The sequence below is a fragment of the Podarcis melisellensis genome, assembly GCF_964234715.1.
Source record: "Podarcis melisellensis genome assembly, chromosome: 16".
NCBI lineage: Eukaryota > Metazoa > Chordata > Lepidosauria > Squamata > Lacertidae > Podarcis > Podarcis melisellensis.
The window spans coordinates 3,632,267-3,646,044 of NC_138533.1; the positions used below are offsets into that span (position 1 = coordinate 3,632,267).

General features: G+C 47.2%; 1 protein-coding gene and 1 long non-coding RNA gene across 6 annotated transcripts in view; one reads left to right on the forward strand and one right to left on the reverse strand.

Moving 5' to 3' along the window:
- CERS2 (ceramide synthase 2) overlaps positions 1-13,778 on the reverse strand; it is a 161,206-nt gene that overhangs the window by 20,598 nt on the left and 126,830 nt on the right. The gene's annotated exons all lie outside the window — the stretch shown is intronic.
- LOC309358811 overlaps positions 5,668-13,778 on the forward strand; it is a 55,290-nt gene continuing 47,179 nt past the window's right edge. Inside the window, exon 1 of the long non-coding RNA XR_014163628.1 lies at positions 5,668-5,875. This is a non-coding gene — a long non-coding RNA (uncharacterized lncRNA). The remainder of the gene's footprint in view (positions 5,876-13,778) is intronic.

The following is a 13,778-nucleotide window of genomic DNA, read 5'->3' on the forward strand; positions in this document are numbered from 1 at the left end:
AACGACTAAACAACAACAACAACAACACTCTAGGAAGCCAGGGTGGTGCAGCAGTTAAGAGTGTCGGACCAGAACCTGGGAGGTCTGGGTTCAAATCCCCACTCCGCCATGAAGTTCACTGGGTGACCTCAGCCTCAGCCTCTTTACCAATAACCAACAACAACAACAACAATTTAATTAATTATACCCTGCTCATTTGGCTGGGCCTCCCCAGCCACTCTGGGCGGCTCCCAACAGAATATTAAAAACACGATAAAACATCAACATTAAAAAAATTCCCTAAACAGGGCTGCCTTCAGATGTCTTCTAAAAGTCAGATAGTTGTTTATTTCCTTGACATCTGGTGGGAGAGCGTTCCACAGGGCGGGCGCCACCACCGATAAGGCCCTCTGCCTAGTTCCTGTAGCCTCGCTTTTCTCAGGGAGGGAACTGCCAGAAGGCCCTCGGAGCTGGACCTCAGTGTCCGGGCAGAACGATGGGGGTGGAGACGCTCCTTCAGGTATACTGGGCTGAGGATGTTTGGGGCTTTAAAGGTCAGCACCAACACTTTGAATTGTGCTCAGAAACGTACTGGGATGTAGGTCTTTCAGGACCAGTGTTATGTGGTCTCGGCGGCCACTCCCAGTCACCAGTCTAGCTGGATTACCGTGGACGCTCGGATTGTGAACGTGATCCGTGCGGGATGCACGTTCTCAACCTGCAGCGTTCTCAACCTGCAGCAGCGCGTCTTTGCATGTGTGAGTTGCAATTCAACGCTTCTGCGCAAAGCACAGTTTAGCACTTCTGTGCATGCACAGCTGCCGAAACCCGGATGTAACCCATTCCAGTACTTCTGGATTTCGGCGCGTCCGTAACCTGAAAAAATGTGACCTGAAGCGTCTGGAACCCGAGGTATGGACTGTAGTTGCAGTTTCCGGGTCACCTTCAAAGGTAGCCCCACGTGGAGCGCATTGCAGTAGTCCAAGTGAGAGATAACCAGAGCATGCGCCACTCTGGCGAGACCTACCTCACAGGGTTGTCGTAGGGCTTAACCGAGGAGCAGGGCTGAGCCATGTACTCCTTGGAGAAGAAGGTGGGATGTGAACCCAAAAATAAGATATTCTGCCTACCTGCTGAGGAAGGCTGGAGGAGCCACTCGTAGGCTTGGCACCCAGAGATCTCTACATGGGCGCAAGTGGAACTGTGCCAGCTGCAAAACGTGCCTGGCTAATTTCCAGCACTGGCTGCCAAGAGTGTTTTATTTATTCTAACGAGATTGGCAGGGGGAAATCAAAAGGGCACATTGACCCAGCCACCCCCTTCTCTTTTCCTGGGGTCCTGATTGTGGGTTCCTGGCACTCCCAGGGCGCTGGGCTTGGTGCCCCCCCCCCCCCACTTCAGCTCTTCCTACAGAACCACTTGCCTTTCATTTGTTGAGCTCACCCAGAGTTCCTGTCCACTCCGGCCTCCTAAATGCAGAGTGTGTGTGGCTTGGAGACGCTTGGCACTCTGAATATGCTTAGAGGCACTCTGGTTATTCCTGAAGGTGCAAGTTACTTGGGGCGTGCAAGGCACGAGTAGGAGAAACCTTTTTGGAGGGGCAGATTCCTTGCAGACAATGTTCCGTGGGGGCCGCATGTGGTTTTGGCTGGGGCCAAAGGCAACAGCCCCCGGAAATTCAGAGGTTTCTATATACTTCCTGGCATCACGGTTCTGAGGATACATTTGCGGCTAATCAGAAGCACTTGAATGGCAGGCCAGAGAGGGAGGCTCCTGGGGGCCGGGTAGGGAGGGCTGGAGGCCACATTGAACCCTGAACACTCCTTGATGACTTTAAGTCTGTATCCTCTACCTCTCTTTTAAATCAGAACCAGTGAAGACGGTGAAGGTCCTGTGTGAGTGCCTGGAGGCGGTTGGAGGATGGATGGTGGCTAACAGATTGAGGCTGAATCCTGACAAGACAGAAGTACTGTTTTTGGGGGACAGGAGGCGGGCAGGTGTGGAGGACTCCCTGGGCCTGAATGGGGTGACTGTGCCCCTGAAGGACCAGGTGTGCAGCCTGGGAGTCCTTTTGGACCCACAGCTGTCCATGGAGGCACAGGTCAGTTCTGTGTCCAGGACAGCTGTTTATCAGCTCCATCTGGTACACAGGATGAGACCCTCCCTGTCCGCGGACTGTCTGGCCAGAGTGCTCTAGTTATCTCCCGCTTGGACTACTGCAATGTGCTCTGCGTGGGGCTACCTTTGAAGGTGACCCAGAAACTACAACTAATCCAGAATGCGGCAGCCAGACGGGTGACTGGGAGCGGCCGCCAAGACCACATAACACCGGTCTTGAAAGACCTACACTGGCTCCCAGTACGTTTTTGAGCACAATTCAAAGTGTTGGTGCTGACCTTGAAAGCCCTAACAGCCTTGGTCCAGTAGACCTGAAGGAGCGTCTCCACCCCCATTGTTCAGCCCAGACACTGAGGTCCAGCTCTGAGGGCCTTCTGGCGGTTTCCTCGCTGCGAGAAGCCAAGTTACAGGGAACCAGGCAGGGGGCCTTCTCGGTAGTGGCGCCCGCCCTGTGGAACGCCCTCCCACCGGATGGCAAAAAGAAGAACAACTACCAGACTTTTAGAAGACATCTGAAGGCAGCCCTGTTTAGGGAAGCTTTTAATGTTTAATAGGTTACTGTATTTTAGTGTTCTGTTGGAAGCCGCCCAGAGTGGCTGGGGAAGCCCAGCCAGATGGGCGGGGTATAAATAATAAATTTATTATTATTATTATTATTATCACCACCACCACTGGTCTGGCAAGAACATCAGAAAATCCGTGTAGCTGGGCAGGCCAATGGCCCATCTTGCCCCACATCCAGCCAAACGCTCCAAAGAATGTCGGAATCAAGGTAGACTGCCACTGCACCTGGAAGCTCCGTAAGGATATCAGAAGAAGGCAGGGCTGGGAGAGAGTGGCGCCAGCTCAATTGGGTGTTTGGGGTTTTATAGCTACAACCAGACCAAGAGACTGGAAATGCAAGCCTGTTTATTTGCAGGCGGCCACGTCTTGTTTTCACAAGCGTGCAACCCAGCACTGTTCAGAAGGAAATTAAGATTACGGGAGGATTAAGGAGCAGCTCAAACAATTTTCTTCCCGGGGCTAGATGACACTTTGCACATCTTTGCGCTGCCGGGTGAGAAATTCATCTCTTCCCAGGAGCCAGGAAGGAATCTAAGAAGGCTCTGTGGGTGGGGAGTTCACAGCTGGTCCGGTCTCTGGCCAGCAGCCAGCCCTTCCCAACCGAGATGACTCTGTAGAGAGGTGAAGCCTCTCATCAACGCTGCTTTCTAGCCTCTGAGCCACATCTCCAACCTGTTTCATGTCCAGGCAACACCTTGTCATAGGAACACGGGTGCAAGCTGCTGCCTGATGCCACGCCTGGTCTCTGCTCCATCAAACTGAATACTGTCCGCACTGAACGGCAGAGGCTCTCTGGGCTTTCTGGCAAGGGACATCCCCTAAACGATGTATTTATTATTACTATTATTCATTAAATTTGTATATCAAACTACAGCCACAGGTCTCGGGGCAGTTCACAACATAAAATGATATCGCTTCTCCGCTCCAAATTAAGTAAGATACTAGTCCTCATGCCTGTTGTCTTTGTCCATGGGAGTTTGTCCAAGACGCCTGCTTCTTGGGAGAAAAGCAATGACAAACCTAGACAACATCTTAAAAAGCAGAGACAGCACCTTGCCAACAAACGTCCGTATAGTTAAAGCCATGGTTTTCCCAGTAGGGATGTATGGAAGTGAGAGCTGGACCATAAAGAAGGCTGATCGCCAAAGAATGGATGCTTTTGAATTCTGGTGCTGGAGGAGACTCTGGAGAGTCCCATGGACTGCAAGAAGATCCAACCTCTCCATTCTGAAGGAAATCAGCCCTGAGTGCTCACTGGAAGGACAGATCCTGAAGCTGAGGCTCCAAGACTTTGGCCACCTCAGGAGAAGAGAAGACTCCTTGGAAAAGACCCTGATGTTGGGGAAGATTGAGGGCACAAGGAGAAGGGGACGACAGAGGACGAGATGGTGGGACAGTGTTCTCGAAGAGACCAGCATGAGTTTGACCAAACTGCGGGAGGCAGTGGAAGACAGGAGGGCCTGGCGTGCTCTGGTCCAGGGGGTCACAAAGAGGCGGACACGACTAAACAACTCAACAACAACAACAAGTCCTCACGGTTTTGAGCAAGGGTCCTTCAGGGCTCAGGGCTGTCCACACGGACCGGCAGCATCTCTCCAGGATTTCAAGCTTTCGGGGATTGAATTTGGGACCTGCGGCATGCAAAGCAGAGGAACTATTGGCTCATCCCCAATAGATAAAAGAAGATTCTAGTCCTCAAGGTTTTGAATGCAGGACCCGTTTAAAGACAGAAGTAGGAACCGGTGTTGTACCAAGGCAGGTCCTTGACCCAGTTAGCTCAATATTGTCTACACTGGCAGGCAGCAGTTATCCAGGGTTTCAGACACGGGTTGGTCCTACTTGACAACATCCAGGCATGCAGCAAGTTTCTTTTTGTTGTTGTTAACCGCTGTGAGTTTATATTGGCTTTTGTTTTACCAATCAAGCCGTCTGTTTCAATAAACAAACGAATACCGTATTTTTCGCTCTATAGGGGGCACCTGACCATAGGGCGCACCTAGTTTTCAGAGGGGGAAATCAAGGGAAAAAATATGATTCCCCCCCCCCCCCACGCAGCCTGTGCACTTCTCCTAGACCTTCTCCCTGATTTTGCGGGAGGTGGGGGAATTCCCCCGTCTCCCGCAAAAGCCCACAGGAGGGAGAAGGGACTGACTCGGCCAGTCAGTCCCTTCTCTCTCTCTTTTTTTTAAAAGTAATATTTATTAAAATTTTAAGAGTTACAGAAAGAAAAAAGAGAAAACACAAAATTAAACAAAAACAAAACAACACATCACAATAAAGAAAAGGAAAAAAAAACAGAAAACACTACTTATCTTAACGAAACAAAAACAAAAATAAAAACAATTAAAAAACACATCAAACCTTCCATGACTGATCTTTCATTTGCTTGTTTCATCGACCTCCTCACACCTCCCTTTTTTGTATTCTAGTTCGGTTAGCTATTTCAGCAAATCCTTTCCATCTTTCCCAGTTTTTGTCCTATAATTTATCTTGATATAATCTAACTTTACTTTTCCTCCTTTCGCCAGTTAACAATCTATTTTTACCTAATCCTTTATAACATTTCTGCTAAAGCCACATAACTCCATTCCAACATCCTTCTAACATTCATTAATTTTACAATGTTTCCGTAAATCATCTTTAAATTCCTTCCAATCTTCTTCCACCGACTCTTCTCCCTGGTCTCGGATTCTGCCAGTCATTTCCGCCAGTTCCATGTAGTCTATCAACTTCAGTCAGTCCCTTCTCCCTTCTTGGGGAAAAGCCCCCAAGAGCGGCACGCTCTTTAAAGGCTGCGCGGCTCCTGCGGGCTTTTCTATGAGGTGGGGGAATTCCCCCACCTCATTGAAAAGCCCGCAGAAGCCGCGCAGCCTTAAAAGAGCCTGCGGCTTTTGCAGGAGGTGGGGGATTTCCCCCATCTCCCGCAAAATCCCACAGGAGCCGCGGACCCTTTAAAAGAGTGTGCAGCTCCTACGGGCTATTCGACCCAGCTTGTGGGGCTGGCGGTGGGGAGAAGCGCTGCTTTTCCCCACCGCCAGCCTCAAAGACCAGACTCTCCTGGCTTCAGCGAAAGCAATGCGAAGCCTCCGGAGCGTGGGGGGAGCACTCCCTCTGCGCTTTGGAGGCTTCGCGTTGCTATGGCTGAAGCCAGGGAGCCTGCATTCGCTCCATAAGACACACACACATTTCCCCTTAATTTTTGGAGGGGGGGAAAGTGCGTCCTATAGAGCGAAAAATACGGTAAATAAAGTAAGATGCTAGTCCTGGCTCGGAATAAAAGGCCCGTTCAAAGAGGAATATTGGAAGCTGCCTGGCTGGCAAGTGATTCCAGGGTTTGAGGAGGGAGATCTCTCTTCCAGCCCTTCCTGGATCCCTTTGCATGCTCTCCCCCTAAGCAACAGCCCTATCCCACAAATTATTATCACTTACTTCTATTCCATACTTTTCTCAGAGGAGCTTAGGGGCATCCATGGCTCTCCCCCTCCTCATTTAATCCCCCCATCAACCCTGCGAGGTAGGTTAATCTGGGAGGCAGTGAGTGGCCCAAGGTCACCTGGCTAGCTTCCTGGCTGAGTGGGGATTCAAACCCTGGGCTCCGAATCCCAGGTCCTAGTCTAATTGCCACCCTGACTTCCGTTCGCTGACATCGCTGCGTTGCTAAAGCAAGGGCTCCACGACTGCTAGATGGCAGTATCACAGGAAGCTGCCCCAAAGCCAGTCAGACCGTCGTTGCATCTACCTTGGTATTGTCCACACTGACTGGCAGCAGCTATCAAGGTGTTTCGGGTGTACGGTGTCTCTCCCAGAACTAACTGGAAATGTCAGGGACCGAACCTGGGACGTTCTGCATGCAAAAGAGATGCCCTACCGCTGAGCTAAATCCCTCCCCCCCCAAAACCCCCAAGATTCTAGTCCTCATAGAGGACTAGTCCAACCTCCTGCAATGCAGGTATCTCTGCTTTAAAATCTCCAAGGAAGGAGAGTACACGGCCTCCCAAGAGAGACAGTTCCGCTGTTGAACAGCTCTTACAGCCAGTAAGTTCTTCTTGAAGTTTAGTTGGAATCTCCTTCGTTGTCACTTGAAGCCACGGGTTCGAGTCCTACCCTCCAGACCAGGAGAAAACAAGCTGGCTCCCTCCTCCATGTGGCAGCCCTTGAGATATTTGAAGATGGCTCTCCTATCTCCGCTTTCCCAGGCTAAACATACCCAGCTCCTTCAACCGTTCCTCATCAGGCTTGGTTTCCAGACCCCTGATCATTTGGGTCGCCCTCCTCTGCGCATGTTCCAGCTTGTCAATATCCTCCTTAAATTGTGGTGCCCAGAATTGGACACAGCATTCCCGGTGTGGCCTGACCAAGGCAGAATAGACTGGGGCTATGACTTCCCTTGATCTGGACCAGGGCTCCCCAAACTAAGGCCCGTGGGCCGGATAAGACCCAAGGGACTCTTTTATGTGGCCCACGGCGACCCCCGCCACTGCCTGCTCTTACCGGCACTGCGCCACTCGGCTGCCCACTCCCAGGTCAGAGGAGCACCAGAAATAGCTTGTGCGCATGCTCAAGCATTATTTGTGCATGCGCAAGCGTTATTTCCAGTGCACATCCGGGTCGGAGGAGGCCTGTGCACATGCGCAGGAGCTATTTCCGGTGCTCCTCCGACCCGGAAGTGCGGCGGAAATAGTGTGCGCGCACATGTATGGGCATGCGCTCCCCCGCCGTGCGATCGGCGCTGGAGACACCGGCCCGAGGCGTGGTAAGTTTGCTGACCCCTGATCTGGACACTAGACTTCTTTTGATGCAGCCTAGAACAGCATTAGCCTTTTTTGCTGCTGCATCACACTGTGGACTCATGTTCAGCTTGTGGTCTACGAAGACCCCTAGATCATTTTCACAGGTACTACTGGCAAGCCAGGTGTCTCCTACCTTATATTTGTGCAGCTGATTCTTCCTGCCTAAGTGCAGAACCTGTCATTTGTCCCTGCTGAAATTCATTTTGCTAGCTTGCGCCCAGTTCTCCAATACGTTAAGGTTATGATTCTGAAAACTTTCTTTTGACTCGCGGGCTTTCCCAAGCCCTAACAGCAGGTGCCAAGTGATTGAAACTTGAGATCTTCTGCATGCAAAGCAGACATGCCACTCATTGAGCTACAAGCCCTTCTTGAATAGAACTTATTTATGCCACTGCAAAAACCCCAAACAGCACCCGATTTCCAGGGCACGACCAATCGGAAGCTTTTCCCCGCGTAGCTACAAATTGCTGCAGCCCAAGAGGCGGTTGTGCCACATGCCTTCCTTCGGATGTGGCCCAACCTTCAAGGCCGCAAGCAAAGAGGAAGCAGCAAAGACGTTGCAACACTCGAGTCGCACCCTCAGCCACCAGAGACAAGCCCAGCCTCCTCCTAACTGGTGCCCGCCGGACAGCTCAAACTACAACTCCCACCAGCAAGCACCACCGCCTCGGACTACAACTCCCGCCAACGGCCACGACACCCAGAAGGCGCCAAGCTGGCTTAGTGTCAAGTCGCCGATTGAAAAAGCTTTTTCAACCGGCGGCAAAATTACGCCCCGCGGAAAAGGCAGGTGTAGTCGTTAACGAATGGGCTGATGTTTTCGCACCGATTTTGCTGTATGGTTAATCGGCTAAAAAAAAAAAGCCTTTGGCTTGAGAAAAGAAGATCTGCATGTTTAAATGGATAAAAAATTCAGATGGCAATGCCTTTCTGGGTGTATGATAATAATAATAATAATAATAATAATAATAATAATAATAATAATAATATTATTTTTTTATTTACACCCCGCCTTTCCCGGTTCAGAAAACCGGGCTCAGGGCGGCTGACAACAAATTGAAAACATTTAATTGATGCAACAAAAAACCAGCATGAAACAGTATAAAACGTGAATAACAATAAATTCAGAATTCAAAAATCAATTTAGGGGGGAAATCCATCCAATAAACATTAGATGGTCACCAGGGCTAGCTGGCTAAATGAGTCCTATTTGGGCCAGCGAGGAAACCTGTGTGTTGTATTCCACCATCTGGAACTGGCGCGATTATGGGGCATCGACGGTGGATTTATAGTGGAAGGTCCGGACGTCCTTTCGCTTTTATGAGCTGCGATGATTCCCCAACCAAAGTTAAACTGTGGAAATTTATCACTGCAGGAGGCAGCGATGCTCACCAACTGGATTGGCGTTAAAAGCGGATTAGACAGGCTCACGGAGGGGGATAAAGCAATCGATAGCTCCTAGCGCCATGGCTGTTCTCTGCCTCTCTGCCTCTGGACCAGCGGTTCTCAGCCTGTGGGTCCCCAGATGTTGTTGGACTACAACTCCCATCGTTCCTGAGCTCTGGCCTTGCTAGCTAGGGGTGATGGGAGTTGTAGTCCAACAACATCTGAGGATCCACAGGTTGAGAAAGGCTGCTGGAGACTATTGTTCTGATGGAACCTCCAGGCCCAGAGGCAGTCTACCTTCATTCCCAGGTCCTTTGGGGCATCTCACCTGCTTCAGGTGCAGGGCTGCTCTCCATCTTTTTAAAACGGCCCTTCCCTGCGGCCTAATCCTCCGGCCGTGGGAGTCCTCATAAGGGAGCTGTTCCTGGAGGAAGAACTGCGAGGGGAGAGACTCCATCAGGCCTCCTTCCACCTGCCTTGCTCTGCTCTCTAGTCTCTGCTTCTCAATGCATATTCTATTGTTTTATATACTGTGGCTTGCCGTGGTTTTATTGATTATAGTTTAGATATTATTTATTGTAACTGCTGAGAGGATTTCTGTTTAACTTTTATATGTTGATATTATTATTTTATACTATTTTAATGATTGCTGAATGTTACATTTTGATGTAGGTTGCCTATTTTAAAGTTACGTTTTATTATCACATTTTTGTACAGTGGTACCTCGGGTTAAGTACTTAATTCGTTCCGGAGGTCCGTTCTTAACCTGAAACTGTTCTTAACCTGAAACAGCACTTTAGCTAATGGGGCCTCGGAGCACGATTTCTGTTCTCATCCTGAAGCAAAGTTCTTAACCCGAGGTAATATTTCTGGGTTAGCGGAGTCTGTAACCTGAAGCGTATGTAACCCGAGGTACCACTGTATTGCATTAGATTGTTATAAGATGTACAGTGGTACCTCTGGATACGAACAGGATTCATTCCAGAGCCCCGTTCGTATCCTGAAGCAGACGCAACCCTCATCTGCGCAGGTTCCGATTCATCGCTTCCGCGCATGACGTCATTTTGAGTGTCTGCGCATGCGCGAGCGTCTGCGCGCTCCGTTGCAAAGTGCAACCTGAAAATGCTTAACCTGAAGCGACTTCTACCCAAGGTATGACTGTACATTTTTTGTTTCTTTAGCTTGTAAACCGCCTTGAGTATTGTAAGATAGAAAGACGATATACAAATTAAAAATTATGATGATGAATCCTGCAGCCACGCTCTTCTGATATTAGCTTAAATGATACTGTGTTATGCCCATCTAGAGGGGTTCTTATAAAAGTGTAACAAGGGTGAATTTATTTCTTTTTTTAAAAAAACAGTCCACAACATTTGGGGAATGCAAACATACAGGATTTCAGTGATGAGCTATGCACAGATGAAGGAGCATGTCTCCCCAAAAACTTTTGTAGGTTGAAGCAGTATCAAAATAATAATAATAATAATAATAATTTATTATTCATACCCTGCCCATCTGGCTGGGCTTCCCCAGCCACTCTGGGCGGCTTTCAACAAAATATTAAAATACAGTAATGCATCAAACATTAAAAGCTTCCCTAAACCACCCTGATGCCATCCAGAGTACAGTGGTACCTCGGGTTAAGTACTTAATTCGTTCCAGAGGTTCGTTCTTAACCTGAAACTGTTCTTAAGCTGAAGCACCACTTTCGCTAATGGGGCCTCCTGCTGCTGCTGCGCCGCCGGAGCCCAATTTCTGTTCTTATCCTGAAGCTAAGTTCTTAACCTGAAGCACTATTTCTGGGTTAGCAGAGTCTGTAACCTGAAGCATATGTAACCTGAAGCTTATGTAACCCGAGGTACCACTGTAATATGCTGCTTTTTGTTTTCTGTGTTAAGAAAATCTCCGGCTTCTGACAAGAGTCCAGTTTAGCAGGTTTCAATATTTGCAAAAAACAAAACAAAAACCAATGACACTAAAATGCATTTTTCAAATGCAGCAAGCCACGCCAAGAGAGAGCGTCTCAGGCCGAGAGAGGCGGAATAATAATAATTATTATTTTTATTCCAGCAAAACAAAATCCTAGCACCAGACAAAGCCAGGCTAACACACAATTTAGCACAGTGTCCCTGTTTAAACAATGCCACTGTTTACAAAGAAGGACCACTTGTTTCCTAGAACTAAGCTCTTGACAAATTAACTGTCCCCATTTGCCCTCTGGAGAGAGGGATATCTTTTAATTTGTTATTTCATTTTATAATGTTTAAACAGACTTGCGTTCCCCAGGGCCTCTGGGAGCCAAATCGCAGAGCTGAGGGCGATAAAGCATTATTATTTTTTTGCGCACGGTCGCAAAGAACGCCAACGAATTTGATACCCGCATCCAGCCTGTCTAGATAGGAAAAGGTTCCTTTGCGCAGTGGAACATTCCCCAAAATGACCCAGGCATGAAAGGAAAGCAGGGAGGGGAGGGGAGAGGGAAGAAAAAGACGCTCCGTTTTATCAGACATTCCCCTACTTCAGAAACTAGGGCAGGATTGTCTATTGTTGGGGAAATAAAGAGAGGAAGATTAAAGGCACAGATAGTTTTGCTGACCGACTTTGGACAAAAAAGCAGGCTGTTTCTCCCCAACCGATTTGGCGCTAAGTTGCCAGAAAAACAAAAGCAGCTCATTTTTATGATGAGCTCCTTAATGCAAGCGGACGGCCAACCTTTTTCAAAGGTGCACTATTTGAATTTCTGAGCCAATTCCCTTCCCACTCACTCAGAATAGTTCTGTCCGCCAATGCAAGACACAGACAAGAGATAGCACAAACCAGGGTGGAGAAAAACCAATGATTTTTAAAAATATATATTTAAAACTCAGATTTTTAAAAATTAAATTGGATTTTTAAAATAAATTTCGGAGGATAGTTTTCTATTTAAGTTACATGATAGTCCAAAGGCTATTCCTCAGGAAATAAGGATTTGTTTTTAAATTCTTCATGTGTGCTAGAACTCAGTCTAAGTTGTTTTTAATTGTTTAACCACATCGGTTAATAAACATGGATACATATGCTATAATGTTATTGTTTTAGTTGAATAAATTGTTATTAAGGAAATGATTATTTTTCTCCTTCCAATAAATCACAGCAGAAAAGTTGTCCAAATGTAAACGGCTGAGGGGGCGTTTTCTTAATTTGGAGTCCGCCCAAATAGGGGGCGTCTCATACACGAAAAAATACAGTAGATCAAATTTCTTTTACAGAAAGACTCAATTCTTGCTGGTATAATCTTAATATTTCCCAACCAGATGAAGGTTCCGTTTTTGGAATAATACATTTTCAGAGTAGTTTTTACAGTTATATCAAAAATCACTGATTCAGTTATACTCTTAGAAATATATAGACCGATAACTATGACATTATTGTGAGGTTTAATAAGTTAACTGTTTATATTTGGACAACTTTTCTGCCGTACCTTTATTGGAAGGGGGGGAAAGTAACCCCTTCCTTAATAACAATTTAAACAATGTATTTGACTAAAACAATAACATTATAGCATATGTATCCATGTTAACTGATGTCGTTAAACAACAATAATAAAAAAAACCTTACACTGAGTTTTAGCACACATGAAAAACTTAAAACAAATCCATATTTCTTGAATAGCCTTTGGGGTATAATGTAACTTAAATAGAAAACTGTCTTTAGATTGATTTTTCCTCCAAAAGCATATTATTTTAAAAATCTGATTTAAATTTTAAAAAAATTAAAAATTATTTGGGTTTCGGCACCCGCCATTACTCATAGTGGAAGTCTTCACACATCCTTCCACATAAGATCAGATCAAAAAAATCTTTATCTACATCAGCCACGAACTGTAGCAATAAAATAAAATATAATGAACTGCAGATAGAGGTAAAAACTATACAAAATACATTTTTGAGGTTTACATCAATCATCAGATAACAGATCTTACTCTAATTGCCCCTGCTAATTATTATTTTTTGCAGTTTTTGCTGTCACCTGATTATCTTTCTTTCCGCGAAACGTTTCCTACCAGCCTGGGGTTGTCTCCCTCTTCTCACTTAGAAGCCCCATAAGATGTGTGGGCAGGGAAAGAGAAGCACATTAGTGCCTTCTATTAACTGCGGCGGCTGCCAAGGGTTGCAAAACACCAGGTCACACCCCGTGTGCGCATGGACTCAGGGCCAGATTCAGGTTTGATGAGGCCCTCAGCTCCTGAAGGTCATGGGGCCCTTTATATCTCCAGCTATCCTTTGTCCACAACAAATTGTCCTGTTTTTTTGTGCTGAATACAGTGGTACCTCTGGTTGCGAACAGGATCCGTTCCGGAGCCCCGTTCGCAACATGAGCAGAACGCAACCCGCAGCGGTGAAACCCGGAAGTAACCCTTTCCGGTACTTGCGGGTCGCCGCGGGACGCAACCTGAAAAAACGTATCATAAAGCAAATGTAACACGAGGTATGACTGTATATGCTAAATGGTAATTGATGGACCCGCTAGGTATCTAAATCCATTTGCACATGTTGCCCTGCAACCAGTCCATGCAGAATGTAGGCACCCTATATATAGAAAGGAACAAAGCAGTGATATTTGAGGGAGCAGGCTAGCAGGAGGAGCCCATGACTTACATCATAGGAGCCTACACAACACAAAACACTGTTGATATATGTAGCTTTTATTTTACTTGTTTTTTATCTTATATTTTGGAAATGTACATGCAGGTGGTTTTTTTCTTTAAATTTTTTTGGGGCCCCCAAGAGAGTGGGGCCCTAAGTTATAGCTTGTTTAGCTTATACATAAATCCGGCAGACAATGGAGGCGACCGCCTTTGCAGTGTTTGAAATCCAGGCCCCAGGCAAATTTTGCACCCTGCTTTCGGCCCCTTGCGACCAAGCGAAAATCTCTGCCACCTGGGAGATCACTGGATCTGGA